The sequence below is a fragment of the Tachypleus tridentatus genome, chromosome 8, assembly GCF_004210375.1.
Source record: "Tachypleus tridentatus isolate NWPU-2018 chromosome 8, ASM421037v1, whole genome shotgun sequence".
Classification (NCBI taxonomy): Eukaryota; Metazoa; Arthropoda; class Merostomata; order Xiphosura; family Limulidae; genus Tachypleus; species Tachypleus tridentatus.
The window spans coordinates 47965827-47975195 of NC_134832.1; positions in this window are offsets into that span (position 1 = coordinate 47965827).

Consider the following 9369-nt stretch of genomic DNA (forward strand, 5'->3'; position numbering starts at 1 on the left):
TGTCCTTTACACCTGTGTTGTACTGTATTTTAACCTTTAGTCCTTTACACCCTGTGATGTACTGTATTTTAACCTTTAGTCCTTTACACCCAGTGTTGTATTGTATTTTCATTTTATAGTCCTTTACACCCTGTGATGTTCTGTATTTTAACCTTTTAGTCCTTTACACTTTGTGTTGTACTGTATTTTAAACTTTAGTCCTTTACACCCTGTGATGTACTGTATTTTAACCTTTTAGTCCTTTACACCCTGTGTTGTACTGTATTTTATTTTTACCTTCTATTCCTTTACACCCTGTGTTGTACTGTATTTTAACCTTTTAGTCCTTTACACCCTGTGATGTACTGTATTTTAACCTTCTATTTCTTTACACCCTGTGTTGTACTGTATTTTAACCTTTTAGTCCTTTACACCCTGTGTTGTACTGTATTTTAACCTTTCTAGTTCTTTACACCCTGTGATGTACTGTATTTTAACCTTCTAGTCCTTTACACCCTGTGATGTACTGTATTTTAACCTTTAGTCCTTTACACACTGTGTTGTACTGTATTTTAACCTTTAGTCCTTTACACCCTGTGTTGTTCTGTATTTTTTTTTTTAGTTTTTTACACCTTGTTTTGAACTGTATTTTAACCTTCTATTCCTTTACACCCTGTGATTTACTGTATTTTCACCTTCTAGTCCTTTACACCCTGTGATGTGCTGTATTTTAACCTTCTATTTCTTTACACCTTGTGTTGTACTGTATTTTAACCTTTTAGTCCTTTACACCCTGTGTTGTACTGTATTTTAACCTTCTAGTCCTTTACACCTCTGTGATGTACTGTATTTTCACCTTCTAGTCCTTTACACCCTGGTTTGTACTGTATTTTAACCTTTTAGTCCTTTACACCCTGTGTTGTACTGTATTTTAACCTTTTAGTTCCTTTACACCATGTTTTGTACTGTATTTTAACCTTTTAGTCCTTTACACCCTGTGATGTACTGTATTTTAACCTTTTAGTCCTTTACACCCTGTGTTGTACTGTATTTTAACCCTTTAGTTTTTTTACACCCTGTGTTGTACTGTATTTTAACCTTTTAGATTTTACACCCTGTGATGTACTGTATTTTAACCTTCTTTTCCTTTACACCCTGTTATGTACTGTATTTTCACCTACTAGTCCTTTACACCCTGTGTTGTACTGTATTTTAACCTTTTAGTCCTTTACACCCTGTGTTGTACTGTATTTTAACCTTTAGTCCTTTACACCCTGTGTTGTACTGTATTTTAACCTTTTAGTCCTTTACACCCTGTGATGTACTGTATTTTAACCTTCTAGTCCTTTACACCCTGGTTTGTACTGTATTTTAACCTTTTAGTCCTTTACACCCTGGATGTACTGTATTTTAACCTTTTAGTCCTTTACACCCTGTGATGTACTGTATTTTAACCTTTTAGTCCTTTACACCCTGTGTTGTACTGTATTTTCACCTTCTAGTCCTTTACACCCTGTGATGTACTGTATTTTAACCTTTAAATTTTACACCCTGTGTTGTATTTTGTATTTTAACCTTTACATTTTTTTACACCCTGTGATGTGCTGTATTTTAACCTTCTTTTCCTTTACACCCTGTTATTTACTGTATTTTCACCTTCTAGTCCTTTACACCCTGTGTTGTACTGTATTTTAACCTTTTAGTCCTTTACACCCTGTGTTGTACTGTATTTTAACCTTTTATTCCTTTACACCCTGTGTTCTGTATTTTACTGTATTTTAACCTTTTAGTCCTTTACACCCTGTGATGTTCTGTACTGTATTTTAACCTTCTATTTTTTTACACCCTGTGATTTACTGTATTTTCACCTTCTAGTCCTTTTACACCCTGTGATGTACTGTATTTTAACCTTTTAGTCCTTTACACCCTTGTTGTACTGTATTTTAACCTTTTAGTCCTTTACACCCTGTGTTGTACTGTATTTTAACCTTTTAGTCCTTTACACCCTGTGTTGTACTGTATTTTAACCTTTTAGTCCTTTACACCCTGTGTTGTACTGTATTTTAACCTTTTAGTCCTTTACACCCTGTGTTGTACTGTATTTTAACCTTTAGTCCTTTACACCCTGTGTTGTATTTTGTATTTTAACCTTTACACCCTATGTCCTTTACACCCTGTGTTGTACTGTATTTTAACCTTTTAGTCCTTTACACCCTGTGTTCTACTGTATTTTAACCTTTTAGTCCTTTACACCCTGTGTTGTACTGTATTTTAACCTTTTATTCCTTTACACCCTGTGTTGTACTGTATTTTAACCTTTTATTTTTTTACACTGTGTGATGTACTGTATTTTAACCTTCTATTCCTTTACACCCTGTTTTGTACTGTATTTTAACCTTTTAGTCCTTTACACCCTGTGTTGTACTGTATTTTAACCTTTTAGTCCTTTACACCCTGTGTTGTACTGTATTTTAACCTTTTAGTCCTTTACACCCTGTGATGTACTGTATTTTAACCTTCTAGTCCTTTACACCCTGTGTTGTAACTTGTATTTACACTGTGATTACTGGTTGTTCTGTATTTTATTTTAACTTTTATTTTTTTTTACACCCTGTGATGTACTGTATTTTAACTTTCTATTCCTTTACACCCTGTGTTGTACTGTATTTAACCTTTAGTCCTTTACACCCTGTGTTGTACTGTATTTTAACCTTTTAGTCCTTTACACCCTGTGTTGTACTGTATTTTAACCTTTTATTCCTTACACCCTGTGATGTACTGTATTTTAACCTTCTAATTCCTTTACACCTTTAGGTTCTATTGTATTTTAACCTTTTAGTCCTTTACACCCTGTGTTGTACTGTATTTAACTTTAGTCCTTACACCCTGTGTTGTACTGTATTTTAACCTTCTATTCCTTTACACCCTGTGTTGTACTGTATTTTAACCTTTTAGTCCTTTACATACTGTGTTCTATTGTATTTTACCTTTTAGTCCTTTACACCCTGTGATGTACTGTATTTTAACCTTCTATTTTCCTTTACACCCTGTGATGTACTGTATTTTCACCTTCTAGTCCTTTACACCCTGTGTTGTACTGTATTTTAACCTTTTAGTCCTTTACACCCTGTGATGTACTGTATTTTAACCTTTTAGTCCTTTACACCCTGTGTTGTACTGTATTTTAACCTTTTAGTCCTTTACACCCTGTGCTGTACTGTATTTTTACGTTTTAGTCCCTGTGATGTACTGTTTTTAACCTTCTATTCCTTTACACCCTGTGATGTCTGTATTTTAACCTTCTAGTCCTTTACACCCTGTGTTGTACTGTATTTTAACCTTTTAGTCCTTTACACCCTGTGATGTACTGTATTTTAACCTTCTATTCCTTTTACACCCTGTGTTTTACTGTATTTTAACCTTTAGTCCTTTACACCCTGTGTTGTATTGTATTTTAACCTTTTAGTCCTTTACACCCTGTGATGTACTGTATTTTAACCTTTCTATTCCTTTACACCCTGTGATGTACTGTATTTTAACCTTCTATTCCTTTACACCCTGTGATGTACTGTATTTTAACCTTCTATTTTTTACACCCTGTGTTGTACTGTATTTTAACCTTTAGTTCCTTTTACACCCTGTGATGTACTGTATTTTAACCTTCTAGTCCTTTACACCCTGTTTTGTACTGTATTTTAACCTTTTAGTCCTTACACCCTGTGTTGTACTGTATTTTAACCTTTTAGTCCTTTACACCCTGTTTTGTACTGTATTTTAACCTTTTAGTCCTTTACACCCTGTGATGTACTGTATTTTAACCTTTTAGTCCTTACACCCTGTGATGTACTGTATTTTAACCTTTTATTTTTTTACACCCTGTGTTGTACTGTATTTTAACCTTTTAGATTTTACACCCTGTGATGTACTGTATTTTAACCTTCTTTTCCTTTACACCCTGTTATTTACTGTATTTTCACCTTACTAGTCCTTTACACCTGTGTGTTGTACTGTATTTTAACCTTTTAGTCCTTTACACCCTTTGTTGTACTGTATTTTAACCTTTTAGTTCTTACACCCTGTGTTGTACTGTATTTTAACCTTTTAGTCCTTTACACCCTGTGATGTACTGTATTTTAACCTTCTAGTCCTTTACACCCTGTGTTGTACTGTATTTTACCTTTTAGTTTTTACACCCTGTGTGTAAATTGTATTTTAACCTTTTAGTCCTTTACACCCTGTGATGTACTGTATTTTAACCTTCTACTTCTTTACACCCTGTGTACTGTATTTTAACTTGTATTTTCAATCTTTTACACCCTGTGTATGTACTGTATTTTAACCCTTTAGATCCTTTACACCCTGTGATGTACTGTATTTTAACCTTCTATTCTTTTACACCCTGTGATGTACTGTATTTTAACCTTCTAGTCCTTTACACCCTGTGTTGTACTGTATTTTAACCTTTTAGTCCTTTACACCCTGTGTTGTACTGTATTTTAACCTTTTATTTTTTTACACCCTGTGTTGTACTGTATTTTAACCTTTTAATTTTACACCCTGTGATGTACTGTATTTTAACCTTCTTTTCCTTTACACCCTGTTATTTACTGTATTTTAACCTTTAGTCCTTTACACCGTGTGTTGTATTGTATTTTATTTTTTTAGTCCTTTACACCCTGTGTTGTACTGTATTTTAACCTTTAGTCTTTTACACCCTGTGTTGTACTGTATTTTAACCTTTTAGTCCTTTACACCCTGTGATGTACTGTATTTTAACCTTCTATTCTTTTACACTTTGTGATGTACTGTATTTTAACCTTTTAGTCCTTTACACCCTGTGTTGTACTGTATTTTAACCTTCTATTTCTTTACACCCTGTGTTGTACTGTATTTTAACCTTTTAGTCCTTTACACCCTGTGATGTACTGTATTTTAACCTTTCTATTTCTTTACACCTTGTGTTGTACTGTATTTTAACCTTTTAGTCCTTTACACCCTTGTTGTATGTATTTTAACCTTCTAGTCCTTTACACCCTTGTTGTATATGTATTTTAACCTTCTAGTCCTTTACACCCTGTGTTTTACTGTATTTTAACCTTTTAGTCCTTTACACCCTGTGTTGTACTGTATTTTAACCTTTTAGTCCTTTACACCCTGTGATGTACTGTATTTTAACCTTTTAGTCCTTTACACCCTGTGTTGTACTGTATTTTAACCTTTTATTTTTTTACACCCTGTGTTCTACTGTATTTTAACCTTTAGTCCTTTACACCCTGTGTTGTACTGTATTTTAACCTTTTAGTCCTTTACACCCTGTGTTGTACTGTATTTTAACCTTTTAGTTTTTTTACACCCTGTGTTGTATTGTATTTTACTCTTTAGTCTTTTTACACACTGTGTTGTACTGTATTTTAACCTTTAGTCCTTTACACCCTGTGATGTACTGTATTTTAAATTTCTATTCCTTTACACCCTGTGTTGTATTTGTATTTTTACACCCCTGTTGTTTTTCTTTCCTTTTTTTACACCCTGTGTTGTACTGTATTTTAACCTTTTAGTCTTTTACACCCTGTGTTGTACTGTATTTTAACCTTTTAGTCCTTTACACCCTGGTTTGTACTGTATTTTAACCTTTTAGTCCTTTACACCTTGTGTTGTACTGTATTTTAACCTTTAGTCCTTACACCCTGTGTGATGTACTGTATTTTAACCTTTAGTCCTTACACCCTGTGTTGTATTGTATTTTAATTTTTTAGTCCTTTACACCCTGTGATGTACTGTATTTTAACCTTTTAGTCCTTTACACCCTGTGTTGTACTGTATTTTAACCTTTTAGTCCTTTACACCCTGTGATGTACTGTATTTTAACCTTTTAGTCCTTTACACCCTGTGATGTACTGTATTTTAACCTTTTAGTCCTTTTACACCCTGTGTTGTACTGTATTTTAACCTTTTAGTCCTTTACACCCTGTGATGTACTGTATTTTAACCTTTTAGTCTTTTACACCCTGTGTTGTACTGTATTTTAACCTTTTAGTCCTTACACCCTGTGATGTACTGTATTTTAACCTTTTAGTCCTTTACACCCTGTGTTGTACTGTATTTTAACCTTCTATTCCTTTACACCCTGTGTTGTACTGTATTTTAACCTTTTAGTCCTTTACACCCTGTGTTGTATTGTATTTTAACCTTTTAGTCCTTTACACCCTGTTTTACTGTATTTTAACCTTTTAGTCCTTTACACCCTGTGTTGTGCTGTATTTTAACCTTCTTTTCCTTTTACACCCTGTTATTTACTGTATTTTCACCTACTAGTCCTTTTACACCCTGTGTTGTATTGTATTTTAACCTTTTAGTCCTTTACACCCTGTGTTGTAACTGTATTTTAACCTTTTTAGTTCTTTACACCCTGTGTTGTACTGTATTTTAACCTTTTGTCCTTTACACCTTGTGTTGTACTGTATTTTAACCTTTAGTCCTTTACACCCTGTGATGTACTGTATTTTAACCTTCTAGTCCTTTACACCTGTGTTGTATTTTATTTTCACCTTTTAGTCCTTTACACCCTGTGATTTCTGTATTTTAACCTTTAGTCCTTACACCCTGTGTTGTACTGTATTTTAACCTTTAGTCCTTTACACCCCTGTGATGTACTGTATTTTAACCTTTTAGTCTTTTACACCCTGTGATGTACTGTATTTTCACCTTTTAGTCCTTTACACCCTGTGTTTGTACTGTATTTTAACCTTTAGTCCTTTACACCCTGTGTTGTACTGTATTTTAACCTTTATGTTTTTACACCCTGTGATGTACTGTATTTTAACCTTCTATTCCTTTACACCCTGTGTTGTACTGTATTTTAACCTTTAGTCCTTTACACCCTGTGTTGTACTGTATTTTAACTTTTAGTCCTTTACACCCTGTGTTGTAATTGTATTTTAACCTTTATTCCTTTACACTGTGTGATGTACTGTATTTTAACCTTTTATTCCTTTACACCCTGTGTTGTACTGTATTTTAACCTTTTAGTCCTTTACACCCAGTGTTGTACTGTATTTTAACCTTTTAGTTTTACACCCTGTGTTGTATTGTATTTTACCTTTTAGTCCTTTACACACTGTGTTGTACTGTATTTTAACCTTCTATTCCTTTACACCCTGTAATGTACTGTATTTTCACCTTCTATTCCTTTACACCCTGTGTTCTACTGTATTTTAACCTTTTAGTCCTTTACACCCTGTGTTGTACTGTATTTTAACCTTTTAGTCCTTTACACCCTGTGATGTACTGTATTTTAACCTTCTAGTTCTTTACACCATGTGATGTATTGTATTTTCACCTTCTTATTTTTACACCCTAGACTCTACTGTATTTTAACCTTTTAGTCCTTTTACACCCTGTGTTGTACTGTATTTTAACCTTTTATGTTTTAGACCGTGTGATGTACTGTATTTTAACCTTCTATTCCTTTACACCCTGTGTTGTACTGTATTTTAACCTTTTAGTCCTTACACCCTGTGTTGTACTGTATTTTAACCTTTAGTCCTTTACACCCTGTGTTGTAACTGTATTTTAACCTTTATTACTTTACACCCTGTGATGTACTGTATTTTAACCTTATAGTCATTTACACCCTGTGTTGTATTGTATTTTAACCTTTAGTCCTTTACACACTGTGTTGTACTGTATTTTAACCTTTAGTTTTTTACACATTGTGTTGTACTGTATTTTAACCTTTTAGTCCTTTACACACTGTGTTGTACTGTATTTTAACCTTTTATTTTTACACTTTTAGTCCTTTGTGTGATGTACTGTATTTTAACCTTCTAGTTTTTTCCTTTACACCACTGTGTTGTACTGTATTTTAACCTTTTAGTCCTTTACACCCTGTGTTGTACTGTATTTTAACCTTTTATTCTTTTACACCGTGTGATGTACTGTATTTTAACCTTCTCTTCCTTTTACCCTGTGTTGTACTGTATTTTAACCTTTTAGTCCTTTACACCCTGTGTTTCTATTGTATTTTAACCTTTTAGTCCTTACACCCTGTGTTGTACTGTATTTTAACCTTTTATTCCTTTAGACCCTGTGATGTACTGTATTTTAACCTTTAGTCCTTTACACCTGTTGTTGTACTGTATTTTACCCTTTAGTTCTGTATTTTACACCCTGTGATGTAACTGTATTTTCACCTTCTAGTCCTTTACACCCTGTGTTGTACTGTATTTTAACCTTTTAGTCCTTACACCCTGTGTTGTACTGTATTTTAACCTTTTAGTCCTTTACACCCTGTGTTGTACTGTATTTTAACCTTTTATTCCTTTACACCATTATGTTTTGTAGTTGTATTTTAACCTTTAGTCCTTTACACCCTGTGATGAAACTGTATTTTAACCTTTTATTCCTTTACACCCTGTGATGTACTGTATTTTAACCTTCTATTCCTTTACACCCTGTGATGTACTGTATTTTAACCTTCTATTCCTTTACACCCTGTGATGTATTGTACTCCTTTTAGTTACTTTTAAACCTGTGATGTATTGTATTTTAACCTTTTATTTTTACACCCTGATTGATGTACTGTAGTTTTACACCTGTGATGTACTGTATTTTAGTCCTTTACACCCTGTGTTGTACTGTATTTTACCTTTAGTTCTTTACACCATGTGATGTATTATTTTAACCTTTTAGTCTTTACACCCTGTGTGTATGTGTATTTTAACCCTTCTTCTTTACACCTGTAGACCTGTACTGTATTTTAACCTTTAGTCCTTTACACCCTGTGTTGTACTGTATTTTAACCTTTTAGTCCTTTACACCTGTGTGTTGTACTGTATTTTAACCTTTAGTCCTTTACACCCTGTGTTGTACTGTATTTTAACCTTTTAGTCCTTACACCCTGTGTTGTACTGTATTTTAACCTTTTATTCCTTTACACCCTGTGTTGTACTGTATTTTAACCTTTTAGTCCTTTACACCCTGTGTTGTACTGTATTTTAACCTTTTAGTCCTTTACACCCTGTGTTGTACTGTATTTTAACCTTTTAGTCCTTTACACCCTGTGTTGTACTGTATTTTAACCTTCTATTCCTTTACACCCTGTGATTGTACTGTATTTTAACCTTTTAGTCCCATTTACACCCTGTGTTGAACTGTATTTTACCTTCTAGTCCTTTACACCCTGTGTTGTACTGTATTTTAACCTTTTAGTCCTTACACCCTGTGTTGTACTGTATTTTAACCTTTTATTTCTTTACACCCTGTATTTTGTACTGTATTTTCACCTTCTAGTCCTTTACACCCTGTTTTGTACTGTATTTTAACCTTTAGTCCTTTACACCCTGTGATGTAATTGTATTTTAACCTTTTTAGTCCTTACACCCTGTGTTG